General features: G+C 39.1%; 1 long non-coding RNA gene across 5 annotated transcripts in view; it reads right to left on the bottom strand.

Moving 5' to 3' along the window:
• The window catches only part of LOC137224680 (uncharacterized), a 307,310-nt gene extending 303,804 nt beyond the window's left edge, over window positions 1–3,506 (bottom strand). For all 5 annotated transcript variants that reach the window (XR_010943431.1, XR_010943430.1, XR_010943429.1 and 2 more), the window contains exon 1: window positions 3,347–3,506. This is a non-coding gene — a long non-coding RNA (uncharacterized lncRNA). The remainder of the gene's footprint in view (window positions 1–3,346) is intronic.
• Window positions 3,507–22,598: the final 19,092 nt, after the last annotated feature.

Genomic DNA, 22,598 nt, shown 5'->3' with positions numbered 1-22,598 from the left:
TCTGTATTCCCTCTACCCCATTGCTTGTTTGTTTCCTATGTCTCACTGCAGTCTTTCTGTTGCACATTTATAGAATTATTTTTCACAAAAAATGAATTGTACTGTACACGCTGTTTTGTAACCTGCTTTTCCTTCTTAATATATCATAGACAGTTTTCCATCCAATCATTTCTTGATCCAAATAACATCACTCACTCAATTAGTGTGTTATATACTCACATATATTCTCTTCAAAGTGCTTTGTAATCACCAAACTGTAAAGAAGGTGAAAGTTCCTTCTTCTTGTGGAATTATCTGGCAACTACTGTGTTTATTGTTGAAAGAGTCTTGGCATCCTGGGACCCAGGGAGCCCAGGTGAGAAGGTGTTTATTGATGTGATTCTCCAGGCTCTAGCCCATGCCCCACACCCCACCTCATTTTGCTCCTAGCACCTCTGTCTGACCAAAAGGAGAAGCAGCAATCCACCTTCTTGACTTTCAAGTACATTTCAGTTTCCAGTCATGAATCCTGAATGCAGAGATCTGCAACTTTCTTGGATCTCTGCTAAACAAGCTACTTTTGGGAAGCAGTCAAATGGCAACATTTGTTTCCCAAAGCGTCACTGTTGTTTTCACTTCATTTATAAGCATGCCATGCTTATCAATTAGGAGTGCTGTCTCCACTCATAAAATGTCTAAGCTGATGGTACAATGGTTAGTTAACTTAAAAAATAGGCAATTACTGTATAAAACATACGGTTTTAAATTAAATTAGTTAGGATTTGGAATGACACCAGTAGTTTTCTAATTAAATGTGGGTCTGGGGGGCAGGGAGCTTATTACTGTAGTTCTACAGCAGCATAATTATTTTCAGGAATATTCCTTTCTAGTTAACCTAACAGAAACTAGTGTATATTTTTAGTTGTTTTACTTTGTATACTTGAACAGACAATCCAATGAGAGACACTGACTCCCTGATTTAACTTTTTGCCCAGAAGAAGAGAGGTAACTTATAAAACTTGGCTTCAGCCAGGGGGAAAAAAAAGAATCTCTGTGAAGATCAACTACGATTTATTTACCAGGCCCAGTCAATGTTCGAGTATCTTACAGGGTGTTAAGCGTGACAATATGTGTTTGAAAAGTTTGAATACAGAAATCATTAGGTCCAGAACTAAACTTGAGATGAAAGGTCACTGCTTTTTTCCACCAAGCCATCTAACCTCTAGTTTAAGCACAAGTATAAAACCATCTGCTTACCAGGAGGCCCAGGAGCTCAAAATCCATTAACACCATATGTATCAACAGAAGTGTGACTTCAGAGCCTCAACTGTTTTCAGTTTCTTCATCATTATCTGCCAGAAACTTAGCTGGGATGCTTTCCCTTTCCTTCAAATGCATTGAATTTCAGTTTAATTATGCAAGTCCCTTTCTTATTAAGTAATTACACACATTTTTCTCACCTGTGTGTCTATATTTCAGAACTAACTGCTTCATTTTGTTGAAAATTAACCAAAAAGGGGGAAAAAGGATTTTATTTTCAATTTCCCTTCTTCTTCCCTTGGGGAACTAACACATCTTTCAATACATCACAAGATAAAGATGCTGACTCAGTCTCTTAAATAATCCCTGAAGTCTCCGGCACAGCCCTTAATGAGACAGAGTTTGCTGTACAAGAAGCTGTTTTATTAAGTGAGCGAAAAATAACTTTTCCTCCTCCAAAAGTGCCCTTAGTGAAATAATTTAAGTCTGAAGCCAAACCCTCCTATACTTATCCCAAAACACAGGGAAGGCCAAACAACACAATTTCAAAATGACAAAATGGCTACTTAGTTGGAAATCATACTTTGGAAATCTCACCCAAAATGGGAGGTTAACTGTGGTCAACATATGAAAGTAAAGTGCTCGCCAACTGGAAAAAAAAAAAAAAGACAAATCAAGCAGCTCTTCAGAGAGCAAGGAAGAAAAAAAGTGGGAAAACTTCTTATACAGTTCATAATGATTGTGCCTTATTTATGTGGATGGAGGTTTTGTCCAGATAATCTTTTGCATTTGTGGTTTATAAAACATAAGCATTTTTATATCAATTACCTCATTCAATCCTCAAAACAACCTTAAGAATGAGGCAAAAAATAAATTACCTCCCCCAAATTACAGATATGTGATCTGCAGTTCAGGATTATTAAATGGCTTGTCCAAGGTTCTATGTGGTTGGTCAGTGGTACATGACCACTGACTTTGAATAAGTCCTGCCCTACTGCCTTTTTAAATTAACTGACAGAAGATTATTTATAGTATAGAGGTTCTTCCCACGCTATAGTGACTCAGCTGTATCGGTGGAACAAAGGGAGGTTAAGAATTATTGGCATATATATTCTACATAAAATGTTAAATTCAAGTGGTTAATTTCAGCCTGCTCCAACCAAATCTTTCAAAGATGCTTACATTCACACAGTAACCACAGATATTTAAGTTCCTCTTTTGTTTATGGCGACACTGGCTGATTGAAGTTTCACTGATTTGTCTTTTTGCCTGCTGGCAGAACAATCCAATGGCAAAACAGCAGGAGGGGAAGGGAAGAAAATAAAATATCTGTATATTTTGAAAACTAAAAAATAAAACTTTGATATTATGGATTGACTATGAAGTAGCATCACCCTGAGGATTACTTATTGATCTACTAGCTGACTACCAAGGAGTCTCCTAACTTGTCTTCCAGTCTTTTCTCTTCCCTGCTTCCCTCAAGCGTATAAATTGGGGGCAGATTATTCCAGCTGTAGTCACTTTGTGCAAACGCTTCCATAAGCTGGCTAAGAAAACATAAACTCTTCACCCTGGTATTCAAGACCTCTGCAAAGTAATAATACCTATCATTTATTAAACACCTATTATAGAACAGACATCTCAAAACGATCCTGGTAAATGTATGATTAGGTTAATTTTAGAAGGGAGAAAACCGAGGCTGAGGGAGGTTAAATAACTTTCCCTAGGTTGGGTATTTATCCAGTGGTGGCACCAGTGTCCCAGCTCAGGCCTGCTTAACTCCGAAGTCCAGCCTGCCGGTCTAGATTTGTTTCTGACCACTAGGCCATACGTAGCCTAAATTAACACTAGCCTGCGGTGCTAGTTTGCAATCGTTCCTAGCCCTATCACAGTTCTGTGCTGTTGTGGCGGAGTTTTTCCACCTGGAATGTTCTCCCCAATCCTACTGCCTATAGAAATGTTAGTTCTTCAGGATGAATCTCAAACATCACCCCCTCTCCTTGAAGTCTTTGCTGAATCTTATCTCCAGCGACCTCTCACACGTAAAAAAAAATCTCCCTCTTCTTTGAATGCTTTTAGATTTTTGCATAATTCTTCTGGCACTTACCTTCTTCTTTTATTGTGGCTCTTTTCCTGTCCTCATGAAAAGTTTGCAAGCTTCTCGAAAACAGGAACTTGGATTTATTCATTACTCATATCTTTATATCCCTAGCAGAGTTTCAGTGTAGCAGGGATTCAGAGCTTCCGAATATAGATTTGTGATGTTGAATAAGAAACACTGCCTAGTTGTAGCCCAACCAATGAGAAGCCTCCATACTTTGGACTCCCAGCTTCCACCAATGAACTCTTTTGTTATTACAGCCCTGCCCAGCTACCTCCTTTTCCCTATAAAAGCAAGTTCTGGATTTGACTAGCATCAGCTGTAGTTCAGAAACGTAGGTTGGCAACTTCTTTGGCTGTTTCTGAATAAACTTGCTTTTGCTAGTAGAAAAAAAGAAAGGAAAAGAAATACTACGTAGAATGTACTGTATGGAAGACACAGTTTCTCAGTCCACCTCAGGCCGGGCCTGGGGCCCTGCGGCTTCCCCTCAGGCTCTCTCACACGGTCTCTGTGCGGACTACGAACCCCTCAGAAGCCCCTGGGCTTGGGGCAAGGGGGACTCCTCCGCGGCTGGTTCCCGCCAGCCCTAGTGCGATCAGCCGGTGTAGGCGGCGGGGTCGCCCTGGGAGACAGCCGGCGCTGGCGCCGCGCCGAGCGGGCAAGGAGGGGCCTCCCCGGGCTTGGGCCCCGCCATGGCCTGGAGCCAGAGCTGGGACGCTCGGCCGGAGGCCCCGCCGACCCAGTTGCCAGCCCCCATCATGCCTTGGACGTTTTCAAGGGTCCATCAAGAAGACCCTGTCGGTCCCTGCTACAGTGGTACCCGGGCCACTTCCTGCAGGAGAGGCTGAGCCTGGAGCATCTCAGCTTGGACCTGTACCAGATCCCTGGGTCCCTCGCCGAGGTCCCCCGTGACAGAAAGGTAAGAGCTGCTGGCGACCAGCTAAGAGGGGGACTCACTCCCCTCTTGAGGGCGATTTGAACGAGTGTCATCCAGGATTGGTGATGTTCGGCCCCTCCTTTGGAATAGTTTGGATCCAAGTATGGCAGGACTCAGAAATGTGTGAAAGTGTTGTTTGATCTGTTTCTAGCAAGTGTGCACCCCCAAATCACGTGTTCTAGAAACGTTAACAGGGGTAATGGAGTCTACATTGTGGCGGTCAATCGAGTCACTGGTTTGTGGGGGGGTCCGTGAAGCTGGCTTAAAGGGGTCCATCCATGGAAGGTGACCACTGCTGCCCCTTGTAGGAGGGGACGCGGGGTTCTGTGCAAACTAACCGTATTTCATGGGATGAGACTCCGTAAATGTTATGGAGGACCTTTGGGGGTGTCAGAATGCCTAGGTATTCCTTTATTTGTTTGGGGTTGGTTACTTGCGCGCCGCCGTCTCCGTACAGCGTTTGCAATCTGGAGGAAAGTAGGTGAAGGCCTTCTCTGCTGGTTTGCCTGCTTTTCCTTGATGATGTTTATGAGACCAGCCTGTGTGTGGAATGGTTGTGTGGCCCTAATAGTGCTGTTGGGTTACGCCTGTTTGCTTCACGTGACAAATCCTAAAAGCGGGGATTGCAAAAGCACTGAAGTTGCGGTTTTCAGACATTTAAAAACCTGTTTTCTACTTGTCATCCAGAGGTTGAGTGGTTTCGTCTTAATAGGTGCTTCATGTACAGTTCACCTCACCACGTACAGTTGTACTTGCATTTGTATGTTCAGTGCATAGTATTTTACTTCATGTGTATTCAGCCTTGAGTTTCACAAGATTGGACCGGCTTTCCCACTTCCCCCAACTCTTTATTCCACTAGAGTCTGCTGCTTACCATTGAATTGGTTATACCATTCTGAAGTTATTACTATTCTAAAAGCATTTCTACACAGTTTCCATTTAGGAAATCATAAACATAGGTGACTTTCCTGTGGTAGTTAGGCAAAACAAAAGGAAGGAAACTTTTCTTAATTTAAGCTGTGTTAAAAAGTTTGTGTTTCTTGGGCTTCCCTGGTGGCGCAGTGGTTGAGAGTCCGCCTGCCGATGCAGGGGACGCGGGTTCGTGCCCCGGTCCGCGAAGATCCCACATGCCGCAGAGCGGCTGGGCCCGTGGGCCATGGCCGCTGAGGCTGCGCGTCCGGAGCCTGTGCTCCGCAACGGGAGAGGCCACAGCAGTGAGAGGCCCGCGCACCGCAAAAAAAAAAAAAAAAAAAAAAAAAAGTTTGTGTTTCTTGTAAAATTTATTTTATGTAAAAGTATTTTAACAGTAATGACTTCCTTAGCCATAGAACCCTGAAAAACTCAAATTATGGTAATACCTTATTATGACCCTTAATTTAATTTGTACTGCTCTAAATAAGCATATAATTTTATCAGCAAGTAGATGACTTAACCTTGGGGGAGTACACAGGATAATGGAAAGAGCCCTTGTTTGAGTAGTAGAAAGGCCTAGTCCCATCCCAGGCTAGCCCATGCTGCCACAGTTAGCCAAGTGACATTGGACATAGCAATTCACCTGAGTTCAATAAACATTTATGTAGGGTCCACTCCATGCCAGGTACTGTGTCAAGGTACTGCACTGGTGTAATTCTTACCACAAGTTAGGGATTCTGATGGATATGTTTAAATTCATCGACCTATGAATCTATACTTTTGGAAGAGTTATGAATAGGCTATCTTGAAGGAGGGGGGTTGGATATTTATTAAGTCCTTTTTCGGTTGAATGATGTATGCATTATTCTTTAATGACTTTTCACATTAACCCTATAAGGTGGGTATTGTTAGTTCCATTTGACAGATGGAGTTAAATAATTTGCCTTAAGTCACACAGCTAGCAAATGGTATAGTGAGAATTTAAACCTATCTAATTCCTAAGCCTATTATTTCCTCATTAATCACATGGCTTCAAGCCAAGGAAAGAGCAGTTAATGTTATTGAGCATCTGTTTACTTCAGGCACTGTGCTAGGCACTCTCATTTGTGTGGTTTTATTTAATCCTCATGGGAAATCAGAGGCAGTAATAATTGAATTTTACAGTTTGACTTCAGAATCATTGGAAGAATAACTTGTGCCTGGACCTAATCTGAGGCTTATGTTTTGTTTTGCTCCTTAAAGGTGAGGGATATGCCCGACCAAAATTATAATGTTAAATAAAGCATCCGGTTTTAAAAAAAAAAAGTTTTTTTTCCTTTTCTCTCTGAAATCTCCTTCTTCTCTGTTCTCTAGCTCAGTGAAGGGCACCACCAGCCACCCTTGAGCCAGCAAATCCCTGGATGTCATTCTTGACTCGTCCCTTTACTTCACCCCACATCCAACTACAAATTCTGCAAGTGCACCTTCTAACTATCTCTCCAATTCTTCTATGTTGTTTCATCAGCCGTATCACCTGTGCACTCTCAATAAACAAGCAACTCAGAGAACCAAGCAACTCAGAGAAAGTAGGCAATTCGCTCAATGCACTTCTTTACTGGGTTTTCCCATCACCTTTTAAATGAGGCCAATCTTTCTTCAAATTTATAAAACAAACTATAAATAGGTTCCTTAATTTTAATTCCACTTATAACTAGCTCCCTGAGTTTCTTCTCCTTTTACAGTCAAAGTCTTTATTTCCCTCTCACTACCTTCTTCTTAAACCACTTTATCTGGCTTCTTCCCCCACCATTCAGTTTACTCATATCCTCAGCTGCAAGGAGTTTGTTGTGAGCCACTGGGAGGATGGAGTTGCTACTTAATTTTGGTATTTGGGGCGTGGTTGCTTTTGAACATGTTAAACTGGAGACGCCTGCTCAGTTTAAATTGGACCTGCAAAGTTGGTAGCTTATCAACATTCAGAGGCTATGTAAAACCCAGTCCTGGATAAATTCTCTTAAAGCAGTGGGTCTCAATCCTGGTTGCACGTTAGAATCACCTGGTGAGCTTAAAAATCCCAAACCCTGGCCCTACCCTAGGCCCATTTTACTAGAATATCCAAGGCATGACCCAGGCATCAGTATCGTTTCAAAAATTCCCTGGATTATACTTATCCGGGGATGGAAATAGTCAAAAAAAGAGAATGAATTCCTTCCAAACATTATTTGGCACAGCTAGGACTTGATTTAAATGTAGTTCATCATAATCAGTAGAGAGAATTTTTCACTGAATTTTCTCAGAGGGAGAATTTGTTCCACTGTGAACAATCTTGTCTGAAAACTAGAGTTGGACTTTGATTTTCCAGAATCCTTCCACCCTATTCTTCCAAATTCCTCACTGCTTAAAAAACTGCAACTGTGGGTTGTTCTATCCAAGGGGATAGATAGAACAGAGCAGAGAACACGGATCATTATTCATTCAACAAACATATTTAAATGCTGGGACACTGCGTTTGCTTCAGGAGACTGCAAGATAAGATACAGATTCCACTCCAGGGATGCTCACAATCTAGCCAGGGAAGATAAACTTGTAAACAAATAGGTATAATCAAGTGAGCTATATGGGAGTGTAAAAGTAGAATGGTCAGTTTTATCGGGGTGGGGGAGGGCAGTTCAGGCTTTACACAGGAGGTGAAGCTTGAGGTGCATTTTGAAAGATAAACTTGTTGATATTTGCAGGCAGATAAGGAGAGACTAGGGAAGATAACCTCAGAAAGAAAGGGGTGTAGTAAGTAAGAGGGGCTGGTGGGTTTGGGAAACTGCAGATAATTTGGAGTGGAGAGTGTGTTTGAGTGTGCAGGAGGTGAGGGCCAGGGGTGGCAGAGAAGTGATTAGAGAAATACCTAAAGAGGGAGGGGGATGGACTGTTAAAGGCTTTAAACTTTCTCCAGGTGGCTGCTTCCTATAGACAGTGTGTTACAACATGGGTAACAAGCCGCTGAATGAAAGCATAAGCAGAATTGTATTTTGCAGCAAACCTTAGAAAGATACCTCATATCTCCTAAATTACCGATGCAATGTCTACAAACCAGATGTGATCAAATGGAATCTAGTCATTGCATTTCTATTTAGATATGCAGTTTCTAAGGTGGGGAAATGGGATTATCTCCACAAGAACCAAGCTTCAGTTGTTTGTCCATTTCAGCACATTTCTTCCCTCCTCATTGTCCTGTATTCTTTCTCTCATAGAACAACTACTTGCCCCAGGTGGTCTATTACCACAAGTTTCGGTGAGATAGTGACCTAGTGACTGCCCCTGACTCATTGAGTGTACAGGGCCTGGAGGGCTGTACCTGCCTGAGTATCACTGTGCTGGAAATACAGCCCACTCCCTTCCCCACCCCTCCAGGGCTGCCTAGGGGGCATTGATTCTTTCTGTGCATTTGTGATAAACTCTGTTGCATCCTAGATCACCACTACCCTAAAAGGAAAGGAGGTTGGTGAGAAGTTACAGCGTATTAGTATTCAATCTGCAAGGAAGAGGGAGGGCAGCAAAAAGGTCTCTTGTTTCTCCACCTGTCGCTCAGCCCCTAAGCTTTGCAGACAGCACTGCAGAGGCAGTGGAAGCTGCTCTGGGCAACGCCTATCCAAGAAGTAAACCACAGGCCATTTTCCAACAGGTAGTCTTATTGTTTAATTCAGAAATCTCCTTGTCATTCTTGGACCCAGACAAGCCTACAACATTCAGCTGCCCTGTGAAAAGGGGGTGCTGGGGGACCTTGCTCTTGAAGGATTATCTCTACCCTCCTTCTGTTTAGAAACATCTGATGTATAGGTCTCATTCCACTCTACTACCATCTGGAAGGCAGGAAACCTGTAGTTTTATCCTCAGTCCCACTGCTTGACTTAGTGAACTTGGCAAGCTACTTAACATTTAGATGCCCATGATAGCTTTTTTTCACCAGGAGTAATACATACCACCTCCTAACTTCTTGAAATGCTGGATTCACTTGATTGGAGCTTTTTGGAGGAAATGGTTAAAATACGTGCCCTTATCAGCTAATTCATATCAAAATTATTTTTTTCCATTCCTTTTGAAATGGAAAAATATATATCTTTCCAAAGGAGAAATGGGCTTCTTTGATATCTATTGAGAATGAACACACCATAAATTGTGTTAACTTTTAAAATATTTATCAATTGCAAAGTAAATGCTTCATTAAAAATGGCAACTTTTCAAGATGATATTTACTGTTCTATTAGCTTCCCAAAAGATAAGGCAAAATAGAATTCTGGGAATACGTCTAACATCCTGACCAAAAGATTTGATCAGTATCTTTCTGTATTTTAAACTATAAATGCAGTCACAAAATGTAATATTCCACTAATATAAGTGACTATTATAGCTCAGAGGTGTTAAGTCTATTTCTTCCTGATAAAGACAGATTCATTTTTGAAATTCCCTTCTTTACCTCTCAGAACATGGTAGTAGTGTTCCTAGAGCTATATAATCAATCTTCTTTTTACTCAGACCAAACTGAAGCTGTTCTTAATGACAAGAAAAGGGGCGGAAGGGAGCCTGTCAAATAGGATTATTCAGAGGAAAGAAAACTAAAGGGATTTAAAATTGCAACCTGTGATTACCTTCTACATCATAAAGGAAGGACTGAAAAATAGAATAGCATTTTATCAAAAAAATAAATCTAGAGAGGAGAAACAACGTCAGTTTTTTAAAAAAAGTGTTATTTTAACTGCCATGATTACCTGGTAGCTTACATTGCTCAATATGAAAGGTATTATGTAACAGCATTGGTGATGTGTGTGTGTGTGTGTGTTTCCTAACAGCTCTATTCACTATCAGGTATTAAAGGTTAAGGGTAGCATGTCACTGAGGGTGTCAGAAATTGTCCGTTAGGTGACTGATACCTTTTATTTGTCTCAGGTTTTTGCTTAGGCACATTATCAACCATTAGCTGACAAATCTTCAAATAATTGTATAGATTCAGGGATTTTCTCCTGTTTTATAGTTTTAAGAAACAGAAAAAGACAATTTGTCTTCAGTGTCCCGAAACAACCCTTTCTGTATGTTTGTCCTCTCACCTTCCCCTGACTTACTCATGTGCCTAACCATAGCCTCCATACACACACATATATAAACACATTGCTGTCATAAGGCTAAAAGCCCAGTAATATAGTAAACTGAATATTAAATCATAGCATATTATTAGGATCTTAATACAGCATGGTCCTTTGCTTTTTAAAAGAGAAAGAAAGCCTTAAACACAAATGAATTGACCTTCGATAATAGAACATCACACACTATGGCATTTGTATGAAAATGGTACTAATACCCCCAAAAAATTACACTTTGTAGGTGTCCACCCTCTCCTTATGAATAGGGATGGCTTGGTTGCCTTAAGCCAAAACATGAATCAACAATAAAACCAGACATTAAAATTATGTCTCTTAATACTTACTCTGAGTTCTTACTGTCAGACTAATTCACGCAGCCTTCTAAATGATAGTTAGCAATGGGAAAAGCAGATGAAATTATGGAATTACTATAAAGGAGAGGATATCCTAAGGTCATCAGTAGCTTCATGTAGAGTTGTACTGCAGCTGTTGGCAGCACATTTTGAACCAACTTTTAAAGTTTAGCATTAAAAAGTTCACTTATATATTCATTACTATGAATCTTGCAAATGTATCCTATAGACTAAGCTATTTAAATATGAGTGAAAACGAAGATCCTGATATTTTAAAATCTAACTTTCTCAAGCGGTAAGTGCTGAAGAGGAGGGCAGAAATTAAGCCGTGGAGGAGTTGGGGCAGGAGAAGATCAGGGAGAGGAAATGTACTGTGCATCTCTGAAGCAGATTGCTGCAGAAATTTAGTTATCATGGTTTTATGGGGAGAACTAATTAAATTAATTTGGAAACCCCAAATTAGAAGAAATCAAGCAGATCTACAAATCTTAGTAAAGTAACATACATAAATGGGATGCTACAGGGCTCAATACTATCTCTTTGTATTGAAATGCCCCTTAGGATAGGGTATAATTTCAACAAAAATGGAGTTAAGGGGATGGATGGCTTAGGGAATTCCATAGGGTGCATACAGACTTCTATTTTTAGACTGTTCATTTACATAGAGGTCCAGTCTGTATGTGCTGCTAGTGATTAGCCCACCAGGTAGCCAGCCATGGAATGACAGGAAATAGCTTTATTTGGCTGGTGGGAAGCCTTTATTGTATGTTAATGGACAGCAATAGAGATCTGAGTGATCAGGGAGTCAAAAAACTGGATGCAAAAGTGAGATGATTGCTAAAGTATAGGTTTCACAACTCTTATCACCGAATCTTCTCATCATCAACGAAGATTGCAGTTAAAAAGGAAAATCTTAACAGTGGAAAGGAAATCTGGCCCTTTAAAACTATGTGGTGGAGAGCACTGTGCTGTAGAAACACTGATTTCCAATGTTATACGACAGCTGATCATTTTAGTCCCCTTCAACATCATTTTCTAAGACTAAGTGCTCTTAGAACACCACTGGAGGCTGTGTTGATGGTAGACATCCTGTGCATCAAGTGCTTTTCTACTAGTATCATGGTGACATGGTTTGGGGTTTATTATTACACGAGTCTCTCCAAACTACTTGCTTTAACGTATGAGACTTAGAGTATTTCTTTAATAGCTAACCATGCATGTTCATTCACTCATTCATTCATTCACTTGTCCTTCTGTTCTTTCATTCCATAATATTTATACACATGGGTGGGCATTTTATGTACCTGGTTCCAGTAAAATGAAAAAAGAATGACAGAGTTCCTGTCCCCCAAAAGTTCATGATCATATAGAAAAATATTCATACCATATATATGTGTGTGTATATATATAAATATAACACAATGAGATACATTATGATTTTGTACAGATTCAATGGGCCTCTCTCTCTCTTTCTGTATTTAAGTATTCAGCTGTGTTCTATTGTTGAGCAGCTGGACTAGAGTTGATATAATTAAACCAGCATGCAAGTCCTGACACTGGTTACTAGTCTTGTAAGCTTGAGATTGGGGTAGAATTTAGCCTCTGTAAATCATTTCACGTCTCAGAGCCCCAGTTTCCTCATAATAGCTAACACTTGCTGATAGTGTAGTATGAGCCAGGTACCATTATACGTTTTACATGTATTAATTTATATAGCCCTCTCAACCAGCCTGTGAAGAGGTTGCTAATATAATCCTTGTTTTGCATATGAGAAAACTGTGGTATATGTAGGCTGAGTAATTCCCCAAGGGTGAGACAGCTTAACAAGGTTTAATAATTGGCCACAGCATCTGTGCTCAGTACAGTCTCTTCAAGTAGAGTGCTAATAGTGAGGTCAAAATTAGGGAATCTATGGGAAAGGATTTTGAGAAGTTTAAGCATACAAGAGTAAAAGTGTAATTTTTAAAGCTTTTAAATCCAAAACTGCATTGGAGGAAATCAACTAACAACTGTAGTGCCCTGCTGTATTTCCTTAGCACCCGTACTCTCTTCCTTGGATAAGAGCACTTTGATTTCCTCCCTTAACTCTCAGTCTCTTAGGTTGGGGAGGAATAGCCCCATTCCTGTCTCCAAGGATGAGAATATTGAAAACTGGTTATATACATGTTCTGAACCAAAAGCAAGGTTAGTGGAGAGCTAAAGTCAAATCCCTACAGGCCCTCCAAACTCCAAAGTTCTGGACATGCCTAGCCTCGGAAACCACTATGGTCAGAAGTCTTTGCTTTTCCTTCTGAAGTCTGTCAGGAAATAGCTGCTTGGCTTCAGTTTTCTCGTCTATGCTAGCCACTAAGTTTCTTTTTTATTCATGGCCAGGAGTCAACAAAATTACAGATCTATATAAGGCTCTTTACCTTCAGTTGTATCCAAAACCAAGGAACACATAAATATACTTCTAGGCAAGCAAGTTTTCCTCCCATCATCCCCAAGCATGGATGCGAGCAGAGCAGGGCACACACTCCTAGCTAGAGCGCACACCCCACAATCACACCAATTTCATACCACTCTGGAGCTAAGAGAGACAGTACTTCAGAGGCTGGTCCAATGAATGAAGCCATTTCTTCAGTGGTCATAAAATTCCAAAGACCAGATCCCTAAGGCTACCTACAGAGAAGACTGAAAGCTGCCCTGTTTTTTGAGGCTCCGTGGGTATGTTCATGGCCTCCGCATAGCCTGGATAGCACAGACATTATTCTGCCATATGATTTAAAGTTGGCATTCACACTTACAAATCATAATAGCATTGACGACCATTTTAGGCCTGTAGACTTTTACTAATTTAACTATATAAACAGTATCATTCAAATGGTGCTTTGAGCTGAGACGAGCCAGACTGAACGGGAATTTCCTGGGATTTCCTTCCAGACATTGGTTCCTTTGAGGTTTATATTTCTGATTCAATCGCCACTACCCTCCATTTGCTCTCACTGCCCTCTTTCTGTCTCTCAGCCTCCTCCTTTTCCTCCGCACACTTCAGCTTGAATACAGTAATCCCCGCTTATCTGCAGAGGATGAGACTCCCAGTGGATTCTTGAAACTGCAGATAGTATTGAACCCTATATATATTATGTTCTTTTCCTAGACATACATACCTGTGATAAATTAGGCACAGTTAGAGATTAACAACAATAACTAATAATAAAATAGAACAATTATAACAAGATCCTATAATAAAAGTTATGTGAATGTATTCTCTCTCTCTCTCAAAATACCTTATACAAATGTAATGCCTTCTCTATCTTAACTAAGCACTTATCATGCACTGTGGCCAAAACTTTTGCAGTTTGAGGTGCAACAGCAAAACTAGCACAAATTTCTTTTTCTTTCTTCACAATTTCATGCATAGAAGATTCCTTCTTACCATAGGTCTTAACAACCTCAGTATACGATTTTTTTTCTTATTAAGTTGAAAACCATTTACATTTTCACTTTAAAAACGCACTTTACAGCTCCTTTTTGGCATATCCAAATTTCCAGCATCACTACTCTTGTGCTTTGGGGCCATTATTGAGGAAAATAAGGGTGACTTGAACACAAGTACTGTGAAACTGTGATAGTCAATCTGATAACCCAGATAGCTACTAAGTGACTAACTGACAGGATAGATGGACAAAGGGATGATTCACATCCTGGGGACAGGGTGGAACAGGGTGAGATTTCATCACGCTACTCAGAATGACGTGCAATTTAAAACTTATGAAGTTTATTTCTGGAATTTTTAATTTAACATATTTGGACCTCATTTAACTGTAGGTAACTGAAATTGTGAAAATTGAAACTGTGGATAAGGGGGGACTACTGTAGTAGACTTTTCAGCCTCTGTGAAAAGAGCAAGGTTTAAGGACAACAGCAAGTTAGACATGTAGCATGTAGTACCTGATAGAAGGATACTGTCGACTCTGGAAACCACTATTGCAACAAGTGTACTTGTTTCTCAAGGTGATTATATCACTAGCTAGGGCGTGGAAGTCCATCAGCAGAATTACAGGCTCCTGGAATCCAGTGAAGCTGGGAATACAGCATATCTTCTATTGTCGTTTTTAACCTGTAAGAGTCCCAAGGCATTCTGCTACATTCCAGTTAGCTGACTAAAGCAACATTTTCTTTACTGCATTTAGCAGAATTTCAAGAAGTATGACCTAAAGATCTCAGACATAGTTTTCTATACTTTATTAACTAATACATTCAATATTCTGAGACACTTTTCTATTTTTCCCATTATTTTAGGCAAATTGTTCCTAAATAATTCCTTTACAAAGGTTCTATCTTTGTTCAGGCAAGGCTTCCCTCTGTTCCAGCCCACATAGAACATCTGTATACAATCTGAATGTTCTTGGTGCTGACAGCCCTGCTTCTCCCCAAACTCACTATCTGACCATCAGCTGTGCACTTCTGAGAACCCGCAAGTGCAAATGGCAGTCTTCCCCCTGAAAGGCTGTGAGCTTAGCATTTCTCCAGGATTCTAGCCCAGTTCCTCAAGTGAGTCTAAAGTTGTTTTTTCCTCCAGTACTCTCATTCTCCTAGCCTTTAACATAATAGTTTACATCCATCAATAAAACAATAAAATGTCCCGTTAATTAGAGGAAATATTTTCAGACTGAAGGTGAACTATGTATTTTCTGTGTGATTTGCTATGTCACATCATGGAAATATAATAAATTCTGCTAAGAATTATGACTTACATACTTTGAAAGTAGTCAATTTCAACTGTCTCTTTAAAAATAAAAATCTGATAATGTTTCTTTAACAGACACTTTATTCCCCCCCCCATTTCAGAAGAATATGCCACTAAAAAACACAACTCCTTTTGCAGCTTTATAAAATTACTTTTAAAACTGTACATGGGGGCTTCCCTGATGGCGCAGTGGTTGAGAGTCTGCCTGCCGATGCAGGGGACACGGGTTCGTGCCCTGGTCCGGGAAGATCCCACATGCCGCGGAGCGGATGGGCGCGTGAGCCATGGCCGTTGAGCCTGCGCGTCCTGAGCCTGTGCTCCGCAACGGGAGAGGCCACAGCAGTGAGAGGCCCGCGTACCAAAAAAAAAAAAAAAAAAAAAAAAAAAAAAATGAAATTCCTTTGGTTGAGTTGTACCAAATTGCACTGTTCCGAAGTGCCACTGTCTGAAGTTTCAGCTTAATTGTGATCTCCAGACTGGAAAGATTTAATTAAAATTAACAGAATATAGCGTATTTTTTAAAGATATCCTTTTAAAACCCATGAGTTTTCCTGAGGAAGAGACAGTTGTTTTTAATATTTCTATTTAATCAAGTTATATCAATAATATCTTAGTTTAAAGACAAGGCACAAATTGGATTATAAAATCATAAACAGTTACAACTACAAAATACTATGCTTAAGTGTCCAAAAAAAAAACCCTCAGGAGCCTAGATTCTAGACCTGCTTTCTACCACTAGATCTAGCCTCTCCTTTGGCTTCACCATCTCTGTTCTCTTTGATAATTACTTGATACTTGTAATCTTTCAACCATTTAATGCAAGTACAACACAAAAATCAACTGTAAATCAACTATATGTCAATAAAAAATAAATAAATATATGAAAAATAAATCAACTGCAAACTGAAGTCAAAGATGAGGCACAAGGATGATGGGGCTGCAAAAAGAGAATGATTTACATATCAAAAGACGAAGGAGGTCTTTGGGCCTGGACTGTTTTGCATTCCCCTATCTACCCCTCCCCTCTGACCCTTCTTGCAAGCTGCAAGAAAGTTAAATGCGAGGTGTGAAAGCTTGTTGGAAAAAATTTTGCGTCAAAATAAGACAAACCACATTCTTGTTGCTCTCATTATTCTATGATATCTTTAGATACAATTATACCCTTCACTGCAAGTATAACTGAAATAAAATAAACCTATTTTCATAATTTTAAGCTTCAAGTTTCAAGGCAGAGTGACCCCTGTTTTACATGGACTCACTTTAAAAACGGCCCTTTTCTGGAACCAGTTATCCTCGTATAATCGGCACTGCCTATATTTTAAAATGTCTGATGGAAATAATAAATTTCACCACAGTCAACCTGCCCAGGTTAACTAAAATATCAAATTTTCTTTGGCTTTGGCCAACAGTATATGCACCCAGTGTAGTAATCCTGGATATCTTACACCGATCAGAAACAGTGATTAATATGTTTCATTAATAAAAAATCTGAGAAAGGATTTATTAGTCATCAGATTCAGTTTGTTTGGCAAAATTTCAAAGTATAGGCCCCATGTTGAGTGAGTGAATAATAAAGGGGGTCCTTAATATGAATAGATTGGGATTCGACAGCATACACCGACTCTTAAATTTTACAGAAGCAGAAGCTGAGGTCAAGTAAGGTTGCAACTTGCCAAAATCCCCTTTCAGCTCTTAATTTTTATTTGTCTAGTGAGTCTATGGTACATTCCTAAGCCTTTCATATATTACAAGGTTTAATAAATCTCACTGGTGATTAAATGTATTCAACCTCAATTCCTCATGGTTCAACTAAAATCCACTTCCTCTGCAGGTAAATTCCATTCCATCATACCTTAGGAAAGTGACTGATTAATTAAAATAATCCCATGGTTTGTGCTATACTGGGCTAACGTTAGGCTTGGTTACCTTAGTTCAGTAATCTCTACTAGTAAAATGTATTTATAAAAATATTTCTGACATATGCATTAAGTCCCCTTCATACAACATGTGGCTTTAAATAATGAGGGAAAAATTTGGCAAAAGCATTTTGTGTTCTGCCAAACCCAGAACAAAATGGTTTATGAATGGTTTATGAAATTTAACTAAGGCTTAAAGCACTGGTTCCTGCTTTTTTTCCTCTCTGAATTCTTTGTCCTCCTTGAGGACAAAGCTTTTCTTAATTTTTAATATTTAAATTCTCAAGGCAACTTTTCGTCATTTTTCCCCTGTGGTCTAGAAAGATGTAAAAGAATGTTAATTGAAAACTAAGAAATGAGGAAAATACTCATTTAAATGATCTCATGTTTAGTATTATTGGGAGTCTTTTAAATTGCATGATTAAAAAGCTTAATATATTTTATTCCTATGAGTCATCTTAACATTCCCACAGAAAATTAAAGATTAAAATTCAAGAAAAAGAATTCTGTAAAATGCTGCTCTGATGGAACCGAGCCACAACTCTTGAATCCTATCTGACCCAGAAAGACCTTGGGTGGGAAAGTTTTGGCTCTTCCCCAACAAACTGGCTACCATCTTACAATGAAAATAAATCTCAGACCCAATTTTGCCATACATATAGACATTTAATTAACAAACACATTAACAAGCAGATTCAAAAACAGTTCTTACAACCTGATCTGGAAACTGGAAGATGTGCTCTCTGTTCTTTAGGTATTCTGCATGAAAGTTTACTCGAGTTAGGAAAAACAGTAATCCACAGGCAGGATGCTGTCCTGTATAGTCTGCTTTAGATCTTGCCTCAGATCCAGTGAATGAACACAAGAGCATCTGGGGGTCCAGACTCGAGTCCCCTCCTTGCTGGTCCAAGTTTCAGGGTTCACCAGATTCACACAAAAGTAGAGGTGTTTCTAAAATACCTCACCAATCTGTGAGTACCTTTAATGCCACCAATAATGGCCCATTTCTAACATTCATCATGCCTATAAATAAACCATAAATTTCCCAGATAAAAACCACGTCTGACATTTAGTATGCTAATTAGGCAAGTCTCAGATGTTGAGATGCAGCGAGCCAAAGCACTTGTACTAGTTACTTCTGAAAAATGGCATTTTCTGATAAATTGCTTGCTGCCCATCTCTGAATCTCCATTAAAGCAACTGACTGCCCCTTGGGTTAAAAAGGAAACTAATAGACACATCTGTGATATTATACTGTCTAAGCTAGAGCATTTTTAAAGGGATCACAGATCTTGTAACCAAGCCTTGATTATTATTATTAGACATTTTGAGAGAGCATTTATAGCAGTAACAGGTGAAATAACAAAAGGAGAAATTCTGTTTAGAATTCTCTTTGATAGCATTTCTAAATGGGAGTTTTCTTAGTTTGGAGAGTTAATTTTCATTTCACTGTATATATTCCATTTTACCATGGACCTTTACCTGTATGAATTGGTAGATACTATTCATGGTAGAGATCTTGAGTACTTAATTTACTGCAATGTTAAACTTGGAGTTCATTATATTTTGCCCTAATTCCTGCTGGTTTAAAGCACAGCTAGAGATGGTTTTATAAACAGAATGGTCTTTAAAGGAAAAGGAATGTTATTATGCTTTTCTTTCCCTTTTTAATGCTAGTTGCTAAGCATTAGAATTGTGAAAACTATTTTTAAATTTAAAAGCATTTTCATTATCTAGCTCTTATGAATTCATATGTACACAGAGGCATCTACCAAAATAGTGAACAAGCTTTGACGCTCAGTCAAGAGAAATAACCATTATGGCCAGTCTTTTGGAGAAGCATATTCCAAATTGGCATTCCAGAAAAGCTAGGAGAGCCGGAAAGGGGTGATTTAAATGCTATTGTCCTTTAAGCCTGTAGTGTTAGGGGAAGTAAACTGACATTTGTTGAGTCATTATGTGTCAGGCAGTGTACCGTGTACTTTACATGCACTATTTTATGAAATATATTCACAATCGTTCTATTAGGGATGGCAACAGTATAGAGTTAAAAGAACAGGCCTCGAAGTCATGAAGATCTGGGTTTAAATCCTAGCCACCCCCCCAACACTATCTCTGGGATTTTTGCCGAATTGTCTTCTCTGAGTCTCAGTTTCTTCATCAGTAAATGGTACTGCTTACCTTATGGGGCCAACACATGCACACTCATGGGAGTGTGTGTGTGTGTGTGTGTGTGTGTGTGTGTGTGTGTGTGTTTCAGTGAGTGGCATATAGTCATCACTGCAAAATGTGTCTATTTTCTTATTGCTAATGAGTTAGCATTTCTAACAAATATGTTATAGGGTAAGTTGTGTTCCTCCCAAAGTCCTAACCCCCAGTACCCCAAAATGTGACTGTATTAGGAGATAGGGCCTTTTTAAGAGGTGATCAAGTCAAAATGAGGCCTTTGGGGTGAACCCTAGTCCAATCTAACTGGTGTCGTTATAAAAAGAGGAAATTTGGACACAGAGAGATACCAAGGGCGTGTGTGCACAGGGGAAAGGCCATGTGAGGACACAGTGAGAAGACTTGCTATCTGCAAGTTAGAGCGAGAGACCTCAAGAGAAACCAAACTAGCTGACATTGCTCTTGGACTTCTAGTCTCCAGAACTGTGAGAAAATAAATTTCTGTTGTTTAAGCCACCCACTCCATGGTATTTATTATGGCAGCTCTAGCAAAATAATACAAAATGTAAACATAACTATCCATGTATTGCTACTGACATCAATTTAATTATTTTTAAAATAAAATTTTCCATCATCAAACAACCCCAATGTAGAAGTTAACATGAATTATCCTGAAAACAAAGAATTTTTTCCAAGTGGCAGAATAGCAAATGGGATTCATTTTAAGGGGCCTTTATAGAGTTTATATAAGTAGAAAAGGGGGAAATGGAATTTCACATGTCAGCACTTATTCATTTATTGCATATGTATCAGGAATCTATTGTGCATTCTCAGGTGATAAAAAGATAAATTTAACACGGTCCCTGTCCTTAAAGACCTCAGAGGCAAACAGTAAATCATGCATTTTGTAAAAATATTCCAAAATACTCAAAGAGGTGGTAGGTTATGAGTTGTCTCATTTCCCAGAGGCATAGGGAGAAGGAACCTTAGGAGTCCACATAGGCTGTTCCATGAAGACATTGATCCTATCAACTAGTTTGGTCCACGAAGGTCAACAGACTTCTAATAATATTAATTGTGGCATTAGAAATAAAACAGGAAAACATATCCTTGTAAAAAGCTATAGAATCTTTACATTTTGTAGGTGTCTCTATTGCCTTTACTTCCAAATCATTAAAAAAAAAAATCCACTTCACTTCATGTCTACTCCTACCACAGTGTCCAGGTCCTTCTCATATCCTGTCTGGACTGCAGTAGCCATTGGCTTCCTACCTTGCCCCTCTACACTCCATCCTTCACAGAGTAACCAAGGTGATCTTTTTTAAGTCCTAAATTTAATCATGTCATTTCTGTGTTTAAAATGTATCAATGATTTCCTGTTTTCAATTAGGAAACAAATTAAGGTCCCTGACCTTTGTCTCAAAGGTCCTATGTGATCTAGTTCCTGCCTACCACTCTGACCTCATTTCCCATCGCTTTCTTCTGTGCCCACTTTTCTCTGTTTTATAAGTATGTGCAGCTTCTCCTCATTTTAAGGTTTTTGAATTAGATGTTCTCTCCCTGCCTAGAATGCCCTTACCCCCAGATACTTACATGCCTGCAACCTTCTTTGCATTTCAGCTTAAATATAATCTCCTTAGAGAGACCTCTTCTGAGAACACAATCAAAAGCTACCCACCAGGTACTATGTATCAGTTGATTTTATTGTTATCACGACACTTCTCATTAACTGGTATTTCCTTCTTTGTTTCTTGGTTGCCCCTGTGGAATGTACATTTCCTGATAGGCAATGTACCTTGCCTGTCTTGTTCACAGCTATATCCCAGCTCACAAAGTGCCTATCCCACAGTAGACACTCAGTAAACATGTTTTAATTAGTGTATTTATATAAAATGAAGCTCCGGCAGAGTCACAAAAGTATGGTGACCTACTCTGGAAAGGTTTACCTGCAGTGGGATATAAACAACTTGTATAAAGTGTGCTTAATGTGAATGTGACCCTAACTCTGTTCACACAATTGCGGTGTATTAAACTTAAGAGGAGCACTTCTCAAAAGTGGTAGCTTTAAGACAAAAATAATGACTAATAAAAAAAATGTTGACTACTTTCATTCAAAAAGCAATCTGAGCACATAGATTCAAGTGGTCAGTTTCTTGGAGATGTAGCCTTTGTGTGATGACCTCTGCTGCCATTGAAAGTAAACACTGGAATGATTTAGGTGCTGGATTCTTTTTTGCAAATAAATGCTTGCCTGTGTACAGATAAGTGAAAGGTAAACTCCAATCCCCAATTCAGTTTTAGGAAAAGTCAACCTGAAAAGTTCCTTTGTCCTTAGGTATTTGTTACAGCTGAAGTATATTAAGCTTTCACTCCATTCATAAAATGAAATAGCTTAACAGATTTCTGAGTTCATCTGAATTGGATTAAAATGAAGAGGTTTATGAAAATTTTCACATTTCAGGCATTTAGTTGATTTGCCATGGAAGAATCATTCAGTAGAACTCTTTAAAAGGCTTGTGTTAGGATATAGAACTCTTAAGTTAACTTTGTCTTAAAAATTTAATTCTATAGTTACATCTTGGAGCATATGACTTAGAACAAATTACTTAAAATACATATTAATCAGCAAATTATTATCTTGTATTTTTAGAGGATGAATTTTTGACAGTGAACATGGATGGCAACTCCACAAATGAGTGATTATCTGGTTTTGAAAGTCTTCAAAGAAAATTAATTCATTTTAGTAATCCTTTAGACATTTTATCTCCTTTGCTGATAAAGACTATTTCATTGTATCTAAACAAAAATATGCAGTTGTTAAAAAAATTTTTTTTAACTTTCTATCCTCAGTGATATAAAACATGCCATTTTCATTTAGCATATATGTGCTAGTCACCTTGACTCATGGTCTTCTATTAACTAAATAATTTTTTTGATTTAGTACATTCTTATACATTTTTGTTGACTTGACAAATATGTTCTTAGAACCTACTTTAAACATGGCATTGTACCAGGTATTGATTCACTCATTCATTAATTCATTCACAACCTAATGAGACTTTTCTTTGTTCCAGGCATCCTTCTGAATGCTAGGGATAGATGAATAAAATACAGCTCTGTCTTTAAGCCACAGC

This window comes from Pseudorca crassidens, chromosome 5 (assembly GCF_039906515.1).
Source record: "Pseudorca crassidens isolate mPseCra1 chromosome 5, mPseCra1.hap1, whole genome shotgun sequence".
In the NCBI taxonomy this organism is placed as follows: domain Eukaryota; kingdom Metazoa; phylum Chordata; class Mammalia; order Artiodactyla; family Delphinidae; genus Pseudorca; species Pseudorca crassidens.
The sequence above is the reverse complement of the archived record's forward strand: the minus strand, read 5'-3'. Positions and strand labels throughout refer to the sequence as shown.